Raw genomic sequence first — 23513 nt, forward strand, 5'->3', positions numbered from 1 at the left:
GACTTCCTACACCCGCTCGCATACAAACAGTGCCCGACATCTCCCTGTGCGATCTGACACCGGCGCTGAGGGAGAAGTATAGGGTGAGGAGTGCTGGTATACCACACAAGTATGCCTTGATCATATTTAAACACCATGTTCCCTACACATTGTACTGCGAGTGGGTGTTCAAAGTGAACTATGATGGGAATCGCCAAAAAAATGCCCTTCCTGCCAATTTAAGGAAAAAGATTGTGGAAGAAATGCAGCGCTATTACCCTGTTACAGATCCTGTAATGAGAGGCGTTAGAGACTGCATTAATGGCGTTTTGCGCCATGCAAGGCATCGGCCATGGCTGGAAAATGGGGAGGACTTTCAGTGAGACCATACTGTAATGTTGTGCTGTACTGTACAGTACATGTTTTACCCTATAGTACCTGCTGTACTTAAACAAAGGATACTGAATGTTGTTGTGTGTTGCACGGTTTTTGTACTGTATTTGTAAATAAAAGTTTTTAGTGGCGACTTCAGCAATAAAAGAACTGGTTACTTTATCTCACACACAGTACTACAGTACAAACTGCTTTTTGCTGCCAGACTGCAAACCCGCAAGACCAGCAACATTGTAACAAAAGAGCAATGAGCGCGCAATTGGCGTGGGAACTTCTGTTCTAAGGCCCCTATAAATAATATTCTTTATTTTATTTATAAACTCACATTTATAAACCCCGTCACCCACCCCCGCTAAACACAATAAAAAATAATCACACACAGCAGCCGCCAAAAAATAAATAAATAAATGACAATAAATACATTGGAAATACATTTTTATTGATAGTGTAGATGTGCAGGGGGTCTCTGGAGCTGAACCGCACAGGTTTTAGGTCTGGGGACCCCGTGCCCCCCGAGATACAGGCCCCTTTAGGGGGTGCCGGTAGCCCTCTGCTTGGTTTAAAGGTCCGATCACGTGACCGCGGCCTGTAAACCAAGCAGAGCAGAGGGATACCGGCACCCCCTAAAGGGGCCTGTATCTCGGGGGGCACGGGGTCCCCAGACCTGAAACCTGTGCGCTTCAGCTCCGGAGAACATCTACACTGTGAATAAAACACACACATCATTAAAGAATCATTCTTTAGCTTAGCGGCTATGCGCTATGGTAAAGAAGCAGCATTTCTGTCTTTTTAATAATATTGTAGAGTGAGCAGGGGGTTCCCTGAGACAGAAATCTAATCTCAGGGGACCCCCTGCTCCTGCACAATATTATTAAAAGTTCAGAAACGAGGCTTCATTAGCATAGCGTATAGCCGCTAAGGTAATGAAGGGGTTAACGCATAATAACCAATAAATACATTCAATACACTACCCACTACCCATGGCAACCTCCGCTGCTGTACAGTAAAACAGAGAAAAAAAATAACACTTTCAAAGTAATGTCCCCTAACCCCTTAATCACCATAGCGGTTATTAACCGCTACAGTCATGAAGGGGTTAACCCGCCCTCACCCACCACTTGGGACGCCTACTGTACATACCCTCCCACTCTAACCCCCCACCCCGTGAGGCCTAACCACCCTCAACCCTCACCCACTAACTACCCACAAGGGAGGCCTACCCACATACCGTTGGGGAAACACCCCACCCCCACCCCAGTACCCACAATAAAAACAGTACAATCACCCACAATAAACAGCATTCTATTTATTAAATACATTACCCACCCCCTGTGCCCCCCCCCCCCCCATAAATACAAGATTTATTCTTTTACATTCAGGGTCCATAACGCAGCCCCACGCTAGTCCCCGGTGGGCTGGCAGGGCACCTGGACAGACCTACAGTTTACCAGCAGCATTCCACAGGTTCTGGAGGCCTGCTGGTGGATCCTGCCAGCACCATGGCGCCCAGGTGGTCTCCTTGGGTCACCGTGAGCCTCAATTGGGTCCACACGGTAGGCCCAAGGATGTCTGGGAGCCCCGGGTCAAACCCACAGGTGTCTGCGGGGCCTCGGGTGGTTCCCATGGGGGTCTGGGGAACTCACGGGTGCTCACTACGGGTCCGCGGTGCCCCCACAGAAGTGGGACCACACATCATCATCCCCGCACCTACGGCTCGGAGGTGCCCCCACAGAAGTGGGACCACACATCGTCATGCCCGCAGACTACGGGTCCGCGGTGCCCCCACAGAAGTGGGACCACACATCATCATCCCCGCATGTGTCACCCGTGGAACCACCAGCCTGCTACCCTTTAGGATACCCGAGGATTCCCCGCGGGTGGTCTCCAGAGGTCCCACGCAAAACCACGGAAGTAACCCTGAATGTAAAAAAAATAAACCTGGCCAATACATTCAATACATACACCCTCCCCCCCAACACCTACAGTACAATAATGTGCAAAATAACTATTATCCAGATATGGATAATAGATTAATTGCCCATTATTAAAAACATTAACTAGCATATACAAATAAATAAAGTACTACTGACCTCATCAATACGAAGTGTCCGATGCCAGCGCCTTCCTTCTCTTGCCCACACAAAACATAGCCAAAACCAAGCCAATACATTGCAATTACATTCAGATATCAATTAACCCCTTAAACACCTTATCGGATAATAACCGCAAAGGTAATTAAGGGGTTAAGCCACACAGGCACGATACCCACCCTTCACCCATGAATTTGTACTGTGGCTTCATCATGCAACTATATATATATATACTGTATATATATACATACAGAGAGACAGAGAGAAAGAGAGAGAGAGAGATATATACAGTATATATATATACACACGTTATATACACACCCATGATAAACCAAATATACAGTACAAATAAATGTAGAAGGGTTATCAAAACCATACTGTTCTACAACCAAACACTTCTCCATACAGATACTACATTAAAATCAATTTCCTTTAAAAATCCTAACTGATCTCACAATCTACTGTACTGTATATGATCACAAACCAATGAAAAAAAAGTCACATTCCAAAATGCATAAAATCTATGCACCATACTGTATACATTCTGCAAATTAATCAAACGTAAACAAAAATCAGTTAGCAATCATTATTTACACCCCTAAACATTTCACACTCAATCAAGAACAATGAGACCATTAACAGATTCACGCCTAGAGCAGAACAATTAAGCCTTTGAAAAAATATAAGTACCGACAAAAATACAACCTTTACAGTACAGTACAACCAAGGCTATCTATCCCTGACCTTCCTCAAACACACAATACAATACCAAGGAATAATACATCTATCTAATTTTAAAATACTTTAAACTCACAAAATAATTAAAAACACATCTAATCCAGCTTTTAAAACATCATCATTTCTTACCCTGAATGTATACTGTACAGTATATCTCTCTAGACATATATATTGTACATACATACATACAGTGGCAAGAAATGATATACCACAAGCAAAAAAAAAATACACAGGTTAAAAAACCTTTTGAAATAATGAACAAGTTAAATAAAATACATTTCTTTACTGTAGTTCACTTACCATTACTTGCCCCCACCGACTCCCGTTGCCCAGCTTACTCACGAACCAATCCACGATCAGGAACCCATAAAATAATAAACCATTGAAAATAATAAACATTAAACTAAAAATCCAAACCAATCCACGGGTCTTCTACTTGTAATACACCTTCATCTGTATTCTTCTTTCTTCTATCTCCTTCCGGGCGGGGCAGGGCGTGGTCTTCTTTCCATCATCGGCCACGCCCTTGTCTTTTTCCTTCTCCGGAGGTCCTTCCTCCGCGGCGTCTGGCTGCAAAATGAGACGACATAGGCTTTTAAAGGCCTATGACGTCACATTTTGCGTCATGGTTCCCACGGTCCTGATTGGACCGTGAAAACCATGTGTGTTGGCCGATAATAAAAAAATGATGACGTCACTTAAAGGGAATGAAAGCACAGCCAATCAGAATGGCTTTGCTTCAATTGCCTTTAAGATGACGTCATGAAAAGGCACATGGTCGTGCACACATGGTACTAGAGCCAATCAGAGCGTGGGAACTTTATGCCTACTCTGATTGGCTCTGGTATACCATGTGTCAGGGGCTTGGGGGAGAAAGGATGTGACGTCAATGAAAACCTGTCACGTGGTACGGTAGCCAATCAGAGCGTGGGAACTTTATCCTTATTGACGTCACATCCTTTCTCCCCCAAGCCCCTGACACATGGTATACCAGAGCCAATCAGAGCGTGGAAGTTCCCACGCTCTGATTGGCTCTGGTATACCATGTGTCAGGGGCTTGGGGGAGAAAGGATGTGACGTCAATAAGGATAAAGTTCCCACGCTCTGATTGGCTACCGTACCACGTGACAGGTTTTCATTGACGTCACATCCTTTCTCCCCCAAGCCCCTGACACATGGTATACCAGAGCCAATCAGAGTAGGCATAAAGTTCCCACGCTCTGATTGGCTCTAGTACCATGTGTGCACGACCATGTGCCTTTTCATGACGTCATCTTAAAGGCAATTGAAGCAAAGCCATTCTGATTGGCTGTGCTTTCATTCCCTTTAAGTGACGTCATCATTTTTTTATTATCGGCCAACACACATGGTTTTCACGGTCCAATCAGGACCGTGGGAACCATGACGCAAAATGTGACGTCATAGGCCTTTAAAAGCCTATGTCGTCTCATTTTGCAGCCAGACGCCGCGGAGGAAGGACCTCCGGAGAAGGAAAAAGACAAGGGCGTGGCCGATGATGGAAAGAAGACCACGCCCTGCCCCGCCCGGAAGGAGATAGAAGAAAGAAGAATACAGATGAAGGTGTATTACAAGTAGAAGACCCGTGGATTGGTTTGGATTTTTAGTTTAATGTTTATTATTTTCAATGGTTTATTATTTTATGGGTTCCTGATCGTGGATTGGTTCGTGAGTAAGCTGGGCAACGGGAGTCGGTGGGGGCAAGTAATGGTAAGTGAACTACAGTAAAGAAATGTATTTTATTTAACTTGTTCATTATTTCAAAAGGTTTTTTAACCTGTGTATTTTTTTTTTGCTTGTGGTATATCATTTCTTGCCACTGTATGTATGTATGTACAATATATATGTCTAGAGAGATATACTGTACAGTATACATTCAGGGTAAGAAATGATGATGTTTTAAAAGCTGGATTAGATGTGTTTTTAATTATTTTGTGAGTTTAAAGTATTTTAAAATTAGATAGATGTATTATTCCTTGGTATTGTATTGTGTGTTTGAGGAAGGTCAGGGATAGATAGCCTTGGTTGTACTGTACTGTAAAGGTTGTATTTTTGTCGGTACTTATATTTTTTCAAAGGCTTAATTGTTCTGCTCTAGGCGTGAATCTGTTAATGGTCTCATTGTTCTTGATTGAGTGTGAAATGTTTAGGGGTGTAAATAATGATTGCTAACTGATTTTTGTTTACGTTTGATTAATTTGCAGAATGTATACAGTATGGTGCATAGATTTTATGCATTTTGGAATGTGACTTTTTTTTCATTGGTTTGTGATCATATACAGTACAGTAGATTGTGAGATCAGTTAGGATTTTTAAAGGAAATTGATTTTAATGTAGTATCTGTATGGAGAAGTGTTTGGTTGTAGAACAGTATGGTTTTGATAACCCTTCTACATTTATTTGTACTGTATATTTGGTTTATCATGGGTGTGTATATAACGTGTGTATATATATATACTGTATATATCTCTCTCTCTCTCTCTCTCTCTTTCTCTCTGTCTCTCTGTATGTATATATATACAGTATATATATATATAGTTGCATGATGAAGCCACAGTACAAATTCATGGGTGAAGGGTGGGTATCGTGCCTGTGTGGCTTAACCCCTTAATTACCTTTGCGGTTATTATCCGATAAGGTGTTTAAGGGGTTAATTGATATCTGAATGTAATTGCAATGTATTGGCTTGGTTTTGGCTATGTTTTGTGTGGGCAAGAGAAGGAAGGCGCTGGCATCGGACACTTCGTATTGATGAGGTCAGTAGTACTTTATTTATTTGTATATGCTAGTTAATGTTTTTAATAATGGGCAATTAATCTATTATCCATATCTGGATAATAGTTATTTTGCACATTATTGTACTGTAGGTGTTGGGGGGGAGGGTGTATGTATTGAATGTATTGGCCAGGTTTATTTTTTTTACATTCAGGGTTACTTCCGTGGTTTTGCGTGGGACCTCTGGAGACCACCCGCGGGGAATCCTCGGGTATCCTAAAGGGTAGCAGGCTGGTGGTTCCACGGGTGACACATGCGGGGATGATGATGTGTGGTCCCACTTCTGTGGGGGCACCGCGGACCCGTAGTCTGCGGGCATGACGATGTGTGGTCCCACTTCTGTGGGGGCACCTCCGAGCCGTAGGTGCGGGGATGATGATGTGTGGTCCCACTTCTGTGGGGGCACCGCGGACCCGTAGTGAGCACCCGTGAGTTCCCCAGACCCCCATGGGAACCACCCGAGGCCCCGCAGACACCTGTGGGTTTGACCCGGGGCTCCCAGACATCCTTGGGCCTACCGTGTGGACCCAATTGAGGCTCACGGTGACCCAAGGAGACCACCTGGGCGCCATGGTGCTGGCAGGATCCACCAGCAGGCCTCCAGAACCTGTGGAATGCTGCTGGTAAACTGTAGGTCTGTCCAGGTGCCCTGCCAGCCCACCGGGGACTAGCGTGGGGCTGCGTTATGGACCCTGAATGTAAAAGAATAAATCTTGTATTTATGGGGGGGGGGGGGGGCACAGGGGGTGGGTAATGTATTTAATAAATAGAATGCTGTTTATTGTGGGTGATTGTACTGTTTTTATTGTGGGTACTGGGGTGGGGGTGGGGTGTTTCCCCAACGGTATGTGGGTAGGCCTCCCTTGTGGGAACTGATTGGGTGGTTAGGCCTCACGGGTGGGGGGGGGGGGTTAGTGTGGGAGGGTATGTAGGCATCCCGAGTGGTGGGTGGGTGAGGGTGGGTTAACCCCTTCATGACTGTAGCGGTTAATAACCGCTATGGTGATTAAGGGGTTAGGGGACATTACTTTGTATGTTTTAATTTTTGTGTCTGTTTTGCAGAAGCGGAGGGGCCATGGCCAGGATGGGGGGGGGGGTTAACGGTATGTGGGTAGGGGGTGAGGGTGGTTAGCAATGCAGGGAGGGAGATTTACTGGTAACAGAAACATCTCTCTCCCTTCAATGTACTGTAATCTGTTTAAAGCCCCCTCCCCCCTAATGTGTGTTTCTGTAAAATCTCTCTCCCTTCAATGTACTGTAATCTGTTTAACAGAAACATTAGGGGGGAAGGGGCTTTAGGCCTTTATATCTCTCTCCCTTCAGTGTAATCTACTTAACAGAAACATTAGGGGGGGAAGGGGTTTTTAAACAATGCTGTGTATAATGTACTGTATAAGGTTTTTTACAATTAGATAGATGTAATCCTTGGTATTGTAAGGGTTAGTTTGGTTTTAAATTGTCTTTTCTGGTTGTTACTTACAGTATATATTGATTTTGGTTTACTTGCTTGGTTAAAATACTTTTTGGTATTGTAGTGTGCATTATCCTTAGCGTTGTATACTGTAGGTGCCTTTAAACCCAGTAACCTACTGTATTGTGATTCACTTTGATTCTCCCTAGTGTTTTTTGAGTCACTATCCTTTTCATGTTTAGGGTTGACAGTGTGTGTCGTTCCCTAGTGCTGTTCATTAGTGTTTAAGGGTCCATGCCTCTTTTTTAAGTGTTTTTAAATCATGTACTGTTTATTCATCCCTTTTTGCACTGTGTCAAATAAATAAACAAATATATCAATTGCATACCTGAGTGCTCCCATACGGGTTACTTTTTTCTCTTTTCACTCACATACAGTATGTATATATATATATATATATATATATATATATATATATATATATATATATATATATATATATATACAGTATATATACACAGTGTATATATGTATACTGTATATATATATATATATATATATATATATATGTATACAGTGTATATACTGTACAGTATATACAGTATTTATTTCTCTTCATGTCTTTATTTATTTATTTATTTATTTAGATTTATTTATTAATTGTGGGGCTGCTGTGCGTGATTTTTTTTTATTGGGGTTGAGGGGGGTGTTTGGCCCTTGGTGTGAGTTTACGACTTGCAGCAGCAGCAGCACAATTAATAAATAAATATAAATAAATAAATAAATAAATGACAATAAATACATTTGAAATACATTTTTATTGATAGTGTACATGTGCAGGGGGTCTCCGGAGCTGAACCGCGGTGGTTTTAGGTCTGGGGACCCCGTGCCCCCCGAGATACAGGCCCCTTTAGGGGGTGCCGGTATCCCTCTGCTCTGCTTGGTTAAACGCAGAGCACTCAGCACTCAGAAACACAGGCCAGCCAGATTGAAACACACACACAATAGGGGGAGGTTTTTTTTACATAGCTTGCAGGGAAGCTTAACGCACACACACAATAGGGGGATAGGGGGATAGGGGGAGGTTTTTTTTACATAGATTAGAGAGAAGGCAGGGCGTTTTAAAAGCGAGAATAGGGGGAGGGGGTTTTACATAGATTTTATTTATTTATTTATTTAGATTTATTTATTAATTGTGGGGCTGCTGTGCGTGAATTTTTTTTATTGGGGGTGAGGGGGGTGTTTGGCCCTTGGTGTGAGTTTACGACTTGCAGCAGCAGCAGCACAATTAATAAATAAATATAAATAAATAAATAAATAAATGACAATAAATACATTTGAAATACATTTTTATTGATAGTGTACATGTGCAGGGGGTCTCCGGAGCTGAAGCGCACAGGTTTTAGGTCTGGGGACCCCGTGCCCCCCGAGATACAGGCCCCTTTAGGGGGTGCCGGTATCCCTCTGCTCTGCTTGGTTTACAGGCCGCGATCACGTGATCGGGACCTTTAAACCAAGCAGAGGGCTACCGGCACCCCCTAAAGGGGCCTGTATCTCGGGGGGCACGGGGTCCCCAGACCTAAAACCACCGCGGTTCAGCTCCGGAGACCCCCTGCACATCTACACTATCAATAAAAATGTATTTCCAATGTATTTATTGTCATTTATTTATTTATTTTTTGGCGGCTGCTGTGTGTGTGTATTTTTTTATTGTGGGTAGCGGGAGGGTGGGTGAATGGGGTATTCGCCCCAACGATGGTTGGGGAGGGCTTGCGGGGGGGGGGGGGGGGGGTGGGGTAGCGGGAGGGCTTAACCCCTTCATGACCGTAGCGGTATTAACTGCTACGATCGTGAAGGGGTTAAGTGCACCCGCAACCCCCCCCCCCTCCCGCAAGTCCTAAACTCACACCAAGGGCCAAATACCCCCCTCACCCATCCCCACTACACACAATAAAGCGGGCACGGTGGGTTAACCCCTTCATTGCCTTAGCGGCTATCCGCTATGGTAATGACGCAGCATTTTCCGTATTTTTAATAATATTGATCAGGAGCAGGGGGGTTCCCTGAGCATTAATTTCTGGCTCAGGGAACCCCCTGCTCACTGTACAATATTATTAAAATACAGAAATGATGCTTCTTTACCATAGCGCATAGACGCTAAGGTAAAGAACGAGTGTTTATTTATACTGTATATTGTATGTGTTTTATTGATAGTGTACATGTGCAGGGGGTCTCCAGAGCAGAAGCGCACAGGTTTCAGGTCTGGGGACCCCGTGCCCCCCGAGATACAGGCCCCTTTAGGGGGTGCCGGTATCCCTCTGCTCTGCTTGGTTTACAGGCCGCGGTCACGTGATCGGGGCTTTTAACGCAGAGCTGGATACCGGCACCCCCTAAAGGGGCCTGTATCTCGGGGGGCACGGGGTCCCCAGACCTAAAACCACCGCGGTTCAGCTCCGGAGACCCCCTGCACATCTACACTATCAATAAAAATGTATTTCCAATGTATTTATTGTCATTTATTTATTTATTTTTTGGCGGCTGCTGTGTGTGTGTATTTTTTTATTGTGGGTAGCGGGAGGGTGGGTGAATGGGGTATTCGCCCCAACGATGGTTGGGGAGGGCTTGCGGGGGGGGGGGGGGGGGGGTGGGGTAGCGGGAGGGCTTAACCCCTTCATGACCGTAGCGGTATTAACTGCTACGATCGTGAAGGGGTTAAGTGCACCCGCAACCCCCCCCCCCTCCCGCAAGTCCTAAACTCACACCAAGGGCCAAATACCCCCCTCACCCATCCCCACTACACACAATAAAGCGGGCACGGTGGGTTAACCCCTTCATTGCCTTAGCGGCTATCCGCTATGGTAATGACGCAGCATTTTCCGTATTTTTAATAATATTGATCAGGAGCAGGGGGGTTCCCTGAGCATTAATTTCTGGCTCAGGGAACCCCCTGCTCACTGTACAATATTATTAAAATACAGAAATGATGCTTCTTTACCATAGCGCATAGACGCTAAGGTAAAGAACGAGTGTTTATTTATACTGTATATTGTATGTGTTTTATTGATAGTGTACATGTGCAGGGGGTCTCCAGAGCAGAAGCGCACAGGTTTCAGGTCTGGGGACCCCGTGCCCCCCGAGATACAGGCCCCTTTAGGGGGTGCCGGTATCCCTCTGCTCTGCTTGGTTTACAGGCCGCGGTCACGTGATCGGGGCTTTTAACGCAGAGCTGGATACCGGCACCCCCTAAAGGGGCCTGTATCTCGGGGGGCACGGGGTCCCCAGACCTAAAACCACCGCGGTTCAGCTCCGGAGACCCCCTGCACATCTACACTATCAATAAAAATGTATTTCCAATGTATTTATTGTCATTTATTTATTTATTTTTTGGCGGCTGCTGTGTGTGTGTATTTTTTTATTGTGGGTAGCGGGAGGGTGGGTGAATGGGGTATTCGCCCCAACGATGGTTGGGGAGGGCTTGCGGGGGGGGGGGGGGGGGGTGGGGTAGCGGGAGGGCTTAACCCCTTCATGACCGTAGCGGTATTAACTGCTACGATCGTGAAGGGGTTAAGTGCACCCGCAACCCCCCCCCCCTCCCGCAAGTCCTAAACTCACACCAAGGGCCAAATACCCCCCTCACCCATCCCCACTACACACAATAAAGCGGGCACGGTGGGTTAACCCCTTCATTGCCTTAGCGGCTATCCGCTATGGTAATGACGCAGCATTTTCCGTATTTTTAATAATATTGATCAGGAGCAGGGGGGTTCCCTGAGCATTAATTTCTGGCTCAGGGAACCCCCTGCTCACTGTACAATATTATTAAATCTCTCTCTGCTGCAAACACATCTCGCCCCCAGTATGTGCAGTAATTTACTGAACATGTACTGTAGAATAAATGCATACAGTAGTTTTATTTATTCGGGTTTATTACACAGTATACTGTATGGCCGGAAAACATCAGCATACAGTACAATATAATCCATCGAAATCCCCCCATTAGCCGTTTTCTTTTCTGAGGAAAAACAAAATGAAAAGTTTTAATGTACAGTAATGGTCAGCCCCCTAAAGAAGTTCCCAGCCAGCCCCACCAAAATAATACGGCAAAAATACAGTACTCACCATACTGTACAGTACAGTATTACTAAATTTCCCATTCAGCTTGCGCTGGCGCCGGCCCACTTCCAGTCCAGCTTTCATCATTTTGCAGAGGGACTAGCCCACCTGTAGTCAGCGGGAAATCGCTTAGGTACATGCAAGCTTCATCAAAACTGGCTGCGAAATCCATCTCAGATTTGTCACCGACGGCAGGACCATGATGATAAGCTGGTGCTGCTGCTGGTTCTGGTTCTGGTTCTGGCGCATTGCTTGGCAGGGACTGTCGCTTCTTATTTCGTTTTAACACGACCCTTCGCCTTTTGCCGCCTCCATTATCATAGATACGGGAAAAACCCTGTGACACACACCAATACCCTCCAACAAATTGGGGCTCAATACGGTGAAAACAGGGGTCACTACATAACCTTTTCCTTATTGCATGCTTCCACAAATGAGGAGTTGGCGAAAATCTGTAAAAGTCATAATTTTCGATAAAATACTGATAAATTTGAACAACTGTTGCCATCTTATCCTCTGTTGCATTTATAGCGGCCCATATCAAATAAGCATAACTTCTGTCAGGTTTTTGGAACACGGGCTCCACTTGTTCACTCATGTCTCTGTAGAATAGTGTAAGTGAAAATGATCTTTGTCTTTATTTAATACATTACTGTATGTAAAGCCTAAATTGATACATTTTTTGCAACTATTCCTTCAGTCTCAAGGACAAGTTACACAATAGCATACTGTACTGGGATAAAGTAACTTTTTTTGGAAACGAAACAACTTGCAAAGGCCACACATTACTTAAGTCATGAGTTTATGCCATCTGGTGGACAATCGAAACATCGCAGCCTAGTAAATCATTCTCATTATCATTTAACAAGATCAGGCCCCCGTCAGCCAGGCATGAACCGTGGCTGGGAAGGCAAGCGCAACGAAGCATGCAAGAGGTGAGCAGTGGCGGATTCCAGGTTTCTGCCAGGTACAAACCAGGCATTTGCTCGAATAAAGTGTGTCGGTGCAGTATACTGTTCTAATATAAATATACAAAATATATAAACTGTTGTAATATAAATATACAAAATATTTATACTGTTGTAATATAAATATAAATATACAAAATATATATACTGTTGTAATATAAATATAAATATACAAAATATATACACTGTTGTAATATAAATATACAAAATATATATACTGTTGTAATATAAATCTACAGAAATAACAAAAATATTAGATACAGTAATGTAGATGTACAGTACATTTTTGGATCAAATTTGTTTTTTAAAGTTTTATAAATATACTTACGCGTTAGTTACCCTTGGTGCCCTTTTGCGTTCTCTGTTTTTTCCGTGTGCATGATAGCTCACGGTGGTTGCTGGCATAACGAGGCCAGAAGTAGCTAACCAGCGTTGGATAGCAGCATTTCGGTGTCCGCTCGTGTACATCTCCTTAATTCGCATGCTGAGATCCTTGGAAATCTTTTTAACAACCATTGCTGTGAGTAGAAAGAAATACAAACACAAGAATGTATATTCGATGTTTAGTCGATGTGTATTCAATGTGCAGTGAATCCACAAAATGCATGGTGTATTTATACGTTAATGACTCACATTAGAGTACGCCCACTTTCAGCACCTGTACCTCGCCGCCATGCATAAAAGGTTACCCACTTTGCATAGCCCACCACTGGATGATCTTTATCTGAACTTGCCCTTGTCCAGATACTGCATTTTGCCACCTGCTTCCATGGAGCAACCCCGATTCTACGGACGCAGGAACCAACTCGCCTCTGCCGTGCCTGTCATGAAGAAAAAGCGAAAGGCGGTTGCCGTTTCCATGCCAAGGCAAAAGCGACAGGCTAAGGCCAATAAAGAAAACCTTCTGCTGACCCCAAAGGCTAAGGGTTTTCATAGACGTCAGCCGTATTATGTCAAGAAGATATACAGTGATGTACTTTCGACGCAAAACGATTGGCAGCCAACCCATCGAACCCACAGACCACTTCCTCCCATACGCTTCGACGACTCTGCCGCCGCTGTCCCGGAAATCTTCAGCCCGTCTTCTCCACCCCTCATCCTCGATGATGTCGCCGCCCTCCCGGAAATCCACAGGCCATCTTCTCCGGTTCTATCCGACGACGCTGCCGCCTCTGAAATCCACGGGTCACTTTCTCCTTTGCTCTTAGACGACTCTGCTTCTCGCCCGGAAATCCAAAGGTCACTTTCTCCATCCCTCTTCGACGACGCTGCCGCTTCTCCTCTACCGGATATCCACAGGTCACCTCCTCCACCCTTCTTCGATGTCACTGCTGCTTCTCTCTATGGAACCCCCATCTCATCCTCCGTTGCACCCATCCAAACAGATGTCCACACACCATGCACAAGAAGCAGCTCGTTTGACCGGATGCTGAATGGGATAAGTGTGGATCTTCCCGGGAACTCTATTGTGCTAGCAAAGATAGATCTGCTTCTGGAGACCATGTTAAATGTGGTGCAACGGATGCTACATAAAGATCAACGGATGATACATATGGATCAACGGATGGATCGACGGATGGAGAAGATAGAGGCTGACATAGCAGGTATACATCGTTTGCTCGGTGTTAATGCCCCTGTTTCCCCGACGCCGGAGCAGGTGGGTGACATGGATGTGATGAATGGGAGCATCGACCCCCTTCCATCACCAAGCGCACCCCTTCCACCAGAAGATGTAGTGCACATGTATGCCGTTGAGGAGGACATGACAACCCCGTCAAGACCACGACAGGAGACAACACGGCGACCAAGACTGGAGGAAAGCTTTCTCCCAGACAACCTACCATCGCCCATCGCCTCAAGCACACCCGCTCAAAGAAGACCTACATTCGCTCGCATCGATACGGTGGCCGACATCACCGTGCGCGATCTGACACCGGCGCTTAGGGAGAAGTATAGGGTGATGAGTGCCGGTGCACCCCACAAGTATGCCTTGTTACTTTTTAAGCACCATGTTCCCTACTCGTTGTACTGCGACTGGGCCTTCAAAGTGAACTACGACAGAAATCGCGTAAAAAAGGCGCTTCCTGCCAATTTCAGAAAGAACATTCTGGATGAAATGCGGCGCTTTTATCAAATTACACATCCTGTAATGAAAGGCGTTCGAGAATGCATTAATGGCGTTTTGCGCCATACAAGGAATCGGCCATGGACGGACAATGTGGTGGACTTTCTGGATTAATCACGGGAACTGTAAGACCATACTGTTGTGCTGTACTGTACAGGAGATGTTTTGACCTGCTGTACTGTATTTAACTTACTGTTTTAACTTACTGTACACACACACAGGACCTGCACAATTCCAGTCCCTGAGGGCCGGAAACAGGCACGGTTTTCAAGGTTGTCCTGAAAACCGGACCTGTCTGCTGCCCTCGAGGACTGTACTGGTGCAGGCCTGACTGACTGTTTTGCACACCATCCCACAGTACTGTATACTTCATGTTTCTTTAATAAAGGAGAAGTTGTGTTTTGTATACTGTATTTTATGAATAAAGAATTTTTTTAATCACAGGTAAGACCATACTGTTGTGCTGAACTGTATTGTACATGTTTTGACCTGCTGTACTTAAATAAAGAAGATGTTGTTGTGTGTTTTTTTTAACTTGTATTTAGACAGAAATGTTTTAACTTGCTGTACACACACACAGGACCTGCACAATTCCAGACCCTGAGGGCCGCAAAAAGGCATGGTTTTCAAGGTTGTCCTGAAAACCGGGCCTGTCTGCTGCCCTCGAGGACTGTACTGGTGCAGACTGTTTTGCATACCATCCCACTGTATATGTTTTGACTTGCCGTTCTTTAATAAAGGAGATGTTGCATTTTGTATATTTTATGAATAAAGTATTTGTTTTTAAAACATGTGACTGTAAACCATACTGACTGACTGTAAATGTTTTTACTTTCTATACATAAATGTTTTCACAACTGTAGCAGTAAACCATACACTTGTTGATGTTTTGAATTGCTGTGCACTTAAAATGTTTCTACATTGTACAGTATTTGTAAATAAATGTTTTTGTACTTACTCCACCAATAAAAGAACATGTTGATTTGTTTTACATTGTTCCATTGGCTCCTTTGCTACTGTAACAAAATACAGTGTTTCTAGAATGTACACTACTGTCCAGGCATACTGTGCTGTATACTGTAGGCATGCTCAGTACAAGAGTATTAAAAAAAATAGAAGACACGTACAGTACTGTACTGTATGTACTGGCACTGTATAGAAGACACATACTGTATGTACAGTTCTGTAATACATGTAGAATAAATGCACAGTTTTTATTTGTTCGGGTTTATTACACAGTACTGTATACTGTTTATAAAAAAGTATTGTATACTGTATGGCCGCAAAACATCAGCATAGTGTACATCAGCCACTAAACTGTAGACTCCGGTACGTGGGTTTTTAAATCCGATTCAGCAATGTGCAGGCATTGTTACACAAAGCGATATTATCCATCGAAATCCCTCCATTAGCCGTTTTCTTTTCTGAGGAAAAACAAATAGAAAAGTTTTACTGTAATGGTCTAAACAAGTTCCCAGCCAGTCCCACCAATAATTTTCTCGGAGTGCGTCTCCTGTTCACATGCGCATGCGCCTACCGTTGATGTAATGACACGCATACTGTATGCGTTTCAAGAAGGTTCCAATGCGCATGCGCCTAGAGTTCCACCAATAGTTCAGTAACTGCAGTACAGTACTGTAGAAGCCGCTCAGCCAATAATATTGCTAACAGGAGAATTGCTTGACTTTTGAATCGCACCGATATTGATACTGTATTGTCAAAATAAAAAAACAGAGAAAATAATACAGCAACAATACTCACCATAGAATTTCCCATTCAGCTGGCGCCGGCGCCGGTCCACTGCCAGTCCAGCGTTCTTGATCATCCACGTCGATAGTTTGCAGCGGGACTAGTCCACCTGTAGTCAGCTGATGAGGCTGGAAATTGCTTAGGTACATGCAAGCTTGATCGAAACTGCACGCGAAATCCGGCTCAGGGTTGTCACTGACGTCGGGACCGTCATTGGAAGCCGGTGCTGGTGCATTGCTTGGCAGCGACTGTCATTTCTTAGTTGGTTTTAACATGACCCTTCGCCTTTTGCCATCTGCATGATCATAGATACAGGAAAAAGCCGGTGATACACACCAATACCCTCCAACAAATTGTGGCTCAATACGATAAAAACAGGGAACGCTACATAACCTTTTCCTTATTGCATGCTTCCACGTATGAGGAGCTGGCGAAAATTTGTAAAATTCATAGTTTTCGATAACATACTGATAAATTTGAGCAACTGTTGCCATGTTATCATCTGTTGCATTAATCGCAGCCCATATCAAATATGCGTAACTTCTGTCGGGTTTTTGGAAAACGGGCTGCACTTGAACACTCATGGCGGGCGGTGGGTCTCTGGAGAATACTGTAACCGAAACTGGGTTTTGTCTTTCTTTAATATGAAAAGTCTAAATTGATACATTTTTGCAACCTCTTCCTTCAGTCTCAAGGCCAAGTTACAATAGCACACTGTGGTATCTTTTTTAAACGAAACACCTGCAAGTCGACACATTACTGAAGTGCATGCGCATTACAATTCATGAATATCTGCCATCTGGCGGACACGCGAAGAATTGCAACCTATTAAATCCGAACCATTCTCAATAAACGCATCAACCGCGCGTCAACCGCACATGACCCGTGGCTGAGAACGCAAAATGAATGCGGCATGCTCCAGGTGAAGTGTATCGCATTCCAGGAAAAAGCCAGGGAAAATCCGGCGATGTGTTAGACTCAGATGTGCCGCAGCAGTATGTATCTTCCCCAATAAATGTTTTAGCAGTGTTACACTAGGCAAGTTTTATTTTTATCATTTATTGTCACCAACGTGCTTTGTAGTGCTGGATAAGAACACACAGTTACAGACGAGATCGAAGGAGGACAAAAGAGGATTAAAGATACCCTTTACATGCCTGCAATTAATACTCTTTCCTGTAAGGACTTGTGGGGTTAATGTGGGTACCCTATCAGACGTGCTGCGCACTGGTGTGTCCTCTATTGTCATATTCTCAGGACAACTAAACTGCAGCTGATTCAATAGAAGGAGGAAGGGAAGACCAAAGAAGATTAAAGATACCTTTGTAGCCAGGTTCCCCAGGTTTACCCTCACCTCCGCTGTAGTGGGAGAGTCAGGGAAGGCTGCAGTGTGTGCAGGGAGTGCTCCGGTGCATAGGAGGCTCCGTGGCAGCCCGAGCGTTCAGGGCGCTGCCATTTTGGTACTCGCGCATGCGCAGCGAGCCCCGTAGGCGGTGGCAACAGAAGAGAGGTCGCACATGCGCAGTGAGTGGCTGCGGTAGCGCGCAAAGCACGGACCAACCAGAGGAGGTGTAGAGCAGGGAACTACAGGTCCCATGAGCCTCAGCCAGACCAGGTGACGCCAGGGAGCCAATAGGTTGGCAGGAACTTGGCAGGAAGAGGATAGGAGGTTGCGCAGTGGAGCACGCTAGTCAGAGAAGACCAGGAAGGGGAAGAGGTAGGAGCTCCAGGTGTAGAGAGGCAAGTAGTCTCTACATTAGGCCCGAATACCCCCAGGCCCAGATAGGCCCCTGAGTACCAGTACCAGTACCAGTACCAGTACCAGTACCAGTACCAGTAGGGACAGGCCCTAGAATAGGAACTTGCCCTGTTAGAGTGTCTAGTTAGGAACACAGTGTTGCTGCTGAATTGCATCAGACGTTTGGGACCAGACCTCTACAAAGACAAGATCAGCCATCCGGGTGGGATTGCCCGGATGACCCCATCGACGGGTCCCTGTCATCAGATCATTTGCGAAGATTATTTGCAGGCCCGAGCGCAGGAGCGCTCGGCAGGTAATCTCTTCTAGAGTGCACCAAGTGTAACATTGCTCATTTTAGTGGCTGCGCAGTCACATACAATCACATTTGGGGATTGCAGTGTGGGGCATTGGACACGGTGTGGGGGTAACACGGTGAAGGGTCGCGTCCTGCGAGACGCGTTATGTATTTTGTCTCATCAAAGAGGAATACTGACAAGTTATGATACATGCATGGCTATGGTTACCGCTAGTAAAGCTACTGTTTCTTTTACATGCTGTGTGAGTAGTATTGTGTTATTGTACTGGGAGGAACAACTTCCGCTCTGCTGGGAGCCATCGCAGGTGGAAGCACTGCATTTGGTAAGAGATAATCCATACATATACATTGCCCCAGGCTCTCCGTGGCAGAGGCTTAGGCCCTGCGAGCCAACATGTTACACAAAGCATTGGTAGTTATACTGTACCCATTAGGAAACAGGGCTAGACCTTTATATGCTTGCGATCTACTTTTAACTCTGTAAGTGAGGACTTGTGGGGTTAAAGTGGGCACGTTTATCAGAGGTGCTGTGCAATGGTTTGTCCACTTCTTTATTTTTAGGAAAGTATCTTCGGAAGAAAAGAAAAACCAAGGAGCCACCGTGTTGTTAACAGGACTGTTTTTCATCATCTAGCAGCTACACGGAGAGTATTCAATGGAGAAAGAGAATTTTCTAAATCATCTATGTGGCCATTAGGACTGGCATTCATTGTTCCAGTTTTCCACAACCTCACGGGACTGGTATCGTTATTGTCCTGTTATTATGCGCCAGGGATTTCATTCTGTTGGGTTTTTTTAAAAATATTTGTATGAGCTTTGGAAGGCCTGTTTTATTTCATCCCCTAGGCTGCCATTTTTTGATCAAGGACTGTTGTCCAACATTCCTTGGATCAAATTATATTCACTTACGTCACTCATTGGTTAATCCTTGCAAGTGTCTTCCCGCAAGGGATCTTCTTTCATTATTTGCGGGCAAAGGTCTGTGTCCTAAGGTAATTACCACTCTTGACCCATGCTATTATTTTGAGCTGTGCAATAGGCACACACCTCACAGGCTATTTTTAAGCATAGCGCTTAGTGTATGGTATTAGTTAGTTTTGTTCATTCTGTCAAACAGGATCACCATTCTAGCTGTCCCACCAAGCCTTTCCATTGCTAGCTGCAATGAACATCTTGCAGATTCTTAGTTGCTCAGACGCTCCAGGATTAGCTTTATGAGGCTACAAATGTTGAACCAGATAATTGTTGACCTAAGTGCTGGAGCAAGCAGAGCAGCCTGAGCAACCACAGCTTGCCAAGGAAAACGTCTACCATAAACAAAGATAATACCATCGGCACTGCATGACCCTTCATAAAAGGATGCACCAGGATTTGAAACTCATCAGTAGATATCACCGGGAGAGCCATTTGATATATATTTGTATATTTTTATTTATATATCGCTAATCCATGTATTTAGCGCGTTACAGCTCAAATACACGTGAAATAATAATACTGTATAACACAAAAACCCGGCTACATCAAGCTGCAGCAACCTAAAAATGCAATATTAGTGCCAAAAATTTTTTACTTATTTTTATCGTGAAATACATCAACGCCAAACATATCGCACTTTTTACCGAACACATTAACAATATTGGATCCTTGAAAAATTAGCTTTATTATTGCATTTTTTGTTCCTAACGCCAATCAACTTCCAATATTTTACGGAATAGGATTCATGTAACAAATAACGCAATTTATTTATCATCTACTTCAGGCTGGCGATTGCTATATTTTCCAAATCTATATTAATGAAAATATTTTGTCTATTACATACATATGCAATTTAAACTTACCCAGTATGGAATAGGTGATTAAATTAACCCCTTAGTAGCCAAAGTGGTCAGTAGTCTTGTGTACCATGAATAGCTGACAAGAAAAGGGCTACAAAGGGGTTAATATTAAGCCAAACAAACACTGCTAATACTAATACTAATATTTTTTCACATCAAGATGATCTGGGCTAAAAGTTTAAGTGAATGCACAATAATATTTGTCAGGCCCTCTTATGTTTTAAGCTAATGACAATACCCTGTTTAATTGGCCAGAAAGCATAAGGCATCTTACTATTTAAAGGGTTCTCTACCCATACAATGCTAATATTGATTAAAACAAAAAAGAAAATCTTAACATGGCCCTGAACTACACCATTGATCTTAAATCCTACTCCTTTGGAATTTGGTAAGCATAATGAATCATATCATATAAACCTAAACATTGACTTTCTCAAAACGTAACTAGGTCACTCTTGCAAAATCAATTTGCTTTTTGCATTTTGAATCCTTTCTGTTATGCAGTCTCTGTGAAATAATGTATTATCTCTGCTTTATTGATTCCTTTTTTTTTTACTTTCAGCAGCACAAGTTGATATATAGAGAAAGTCATGCTCCTTCACATGAAAAGAGCTCATATTATGTTGGATACTTAAAGCAGCAGTGCTTTAAGCCTATCTAAACAAGGACGTGCACTGAAGCTCATCAATGGTTCACCAAAAGTTCATGTCAGACCAGATCAGGAGCGGCGAGCCATCTGTCCACCAGGAAAATTGGTATACTGACCAAGGCCGCTGGGTCTGGACTTGCTCCACCTGTAAATAGAAATAACGCTTTCTATTGGTGACCTTGTGGCCATATTTATAATCCTGGAGACCATATTTGTAGTTTTTTGGCAACTTTCTCCTCTCTCCCCTCCCTCAAAACCCTTGTGTCAGGGTCTGGCTGAGAGTAACACCACCTTAAAGTAAGACATGCTTAACAGCATGTAATCTGAAATTAACACAAAATTGGGTTAACTTAACATGATGGTGAGCCTATGCTAATAAGATAAACAATGGCCATTTGAGGCTATACATTAACATGAGGGGGAAAATGTCTGTTACTTATTTTGGTCACGTTATGAGCCCTGAGTTATCAGACCTCTGTGGATATGGCCCTAAGAGAACAGTTACCAAAGTAATGAACATACAGATGTAGCAAGACTTACTGTTCCCGTTCGCATTAAACTAAGTACAATTCCCCAGTATGTCTTTGCATGATGCAGTCCCGTGATTGCAGATGAGCCGCGGCTGTCAAATGGCGTTTGGCAGCTGCCATGGTACTTTGCAGTAACGAAAGGCAGTGCTAGTGTGTCTTTAACCTAAATACAATGCACAGTATGCCTAGGCTATTGCTACAGTAATGCACGTTTTGCACTGTTCTGTGTAATGTAACCCACCCTTTATTCCCATACACAAGGAAACTTCAGATAACAGATACAGTCAGTCTTTAAAAATTCTGACATTTATTAAAGTAACGAACTAGAGGGGGGGGGGGGCCCTCGCTACTGCTAAATGGAAGTACCTGGAGTGGTGGTGCTACTATCAGGGGAAACAGGGATATTGACAACAAAAGAAAAAGAACCCCAAGGAGAGCACTCACACACTATATGTTTTTTACAGGTGTACCTAAGAACCATGTGATGAATGGGAGGAGTGAGTGAATAAAATGAATCTTTTTTTGAGTCGTAACTCAGAATGATTAAAATATAGGGGAACGCTGTGGATCAAGTGAAATACTCTTGTGAGCCAGTATACAGCGAATTAAAATAGGACGAATGAATACTAGATAGTGGTCGCTATACTGTCTGTACTCCTTGGAACAGTAATAGTAGCATACACAACTGCCCAAGATGGCTAAAGTGATACTAATGTCCCTACCACAGTTATATGGTGAGTGATATAGTAAATACCCTCAGTTAGGGTGTGGACAGATGCGCTCTGTGGTAAGTAGTCACAGTGAGCACCTGCGTATGCCAGGTGTCACAAGACTAAATAAATCATAGGAGTATCAGTAGCTGCTATAACAGTGCACAAGTAGGGCCTGTTTACATGTGAAATCAATAGGTATGGATCGTAAAGTATCATGTATGCATGCAGTATAGGAAACAGAATCAGTAGCTGCTATAACAGTGCACAAGTAGTGCCTGTTTACATGGAACATCCATAAATATGGATCGTGGAATACATTCGTCCTTTAGTAGCAACCATACCTCTTTGGAAGGGGCTGGGCACCTTCAGCTGCATGCAGGGTGCTCAAATATATCAACCAGGGGTACGTTTGCTAGTTAGAAACATATGTAGATGGTGCTAGAATAGCGCAGCCCCATGTGAGGAGCTACTGGGGATGGAAGCGCTCCGATCGCGAGCACATGTCCCACCCCTCTGACGTGATGACGTCATCAATCGCCGACGTACGTTTCGCTTGTACTTGCTTTGTCAAGGCTGGATAGGAGCAGTGGTCATGCCCCCAGTATTTATGAGGTAAGCAATCCTCTGATTGGTCATGACGCATTCCCTAATTAGCATGCTGAGAGTGTATGCATGAATAGGGGGCGGGCCAACATAAATCCTTTCTAATGACGGGAGAGAAGTGTTGGCATACATTGTAAGGTGATAAACAGTGGGGACATTTGCCCAAACGGACGGTGATAAAGGCGGATAAGTGGGGGCAACTAGGTGGGTCAGTTAAATGAAGGGGCTAAATATAAGCCCCTCGTTTAATCCCTGTGGGGCCAGGGTGCTGAGAGTGTATATCCAGCGTGATTCCATTCTTAATAGTGTCTGGTCCCAGTTGCCCTTCCTGATGCCCATACTTAGCTGGTCAATCCCCTTGAATGTAAGTGCCAGCATATCCCCTTGGTGATGTTCGTTTATGTGTCTCGCCACGGGGGTATCCAAGCCATTTCTGATACTGCCCAGATGTTCCAGTACAGAAAAAAGAAAAAGAAAACAGCGCAAAAAAAACCTCATGGTGCAGTATTAAAATATATTTTATAAAGTAAATGGGTGATTATTGCACGTACATCAAAATAAGCATAAATCAGCATGACATGTTTTGGACATGTTACCACTCGCGGGAAACAGCTATGTGCAGGCTGATGTGTATCTGGATCGTCCTCTGGTCCTCGGTATACAGCTCAGCAAGGGGTTGCACGTCTCTTTGGAAATCCTCCCCGTATGATGTTCACCAGTCTCCGGCAGGCCGCTTGGTGGGAAGTTTAAAACTCCTTTAGGGATCT

The sequence above is a fragment of the Ascaphus truei genome, chromosome 4, assembly GCF_040206685.1.
Source record: "Ascaphus truei isolate aAscTru1 chromosome 4, aAscTru1.hap1, whole genome shotgun sequence".
In the NCBI taxonomy this organism is placed as follows: Eukaryota; Metazoa; Chordata; class Amphibia; order Anura; family Ascaphidae; genus Ascaphus; species Ascaphus truei.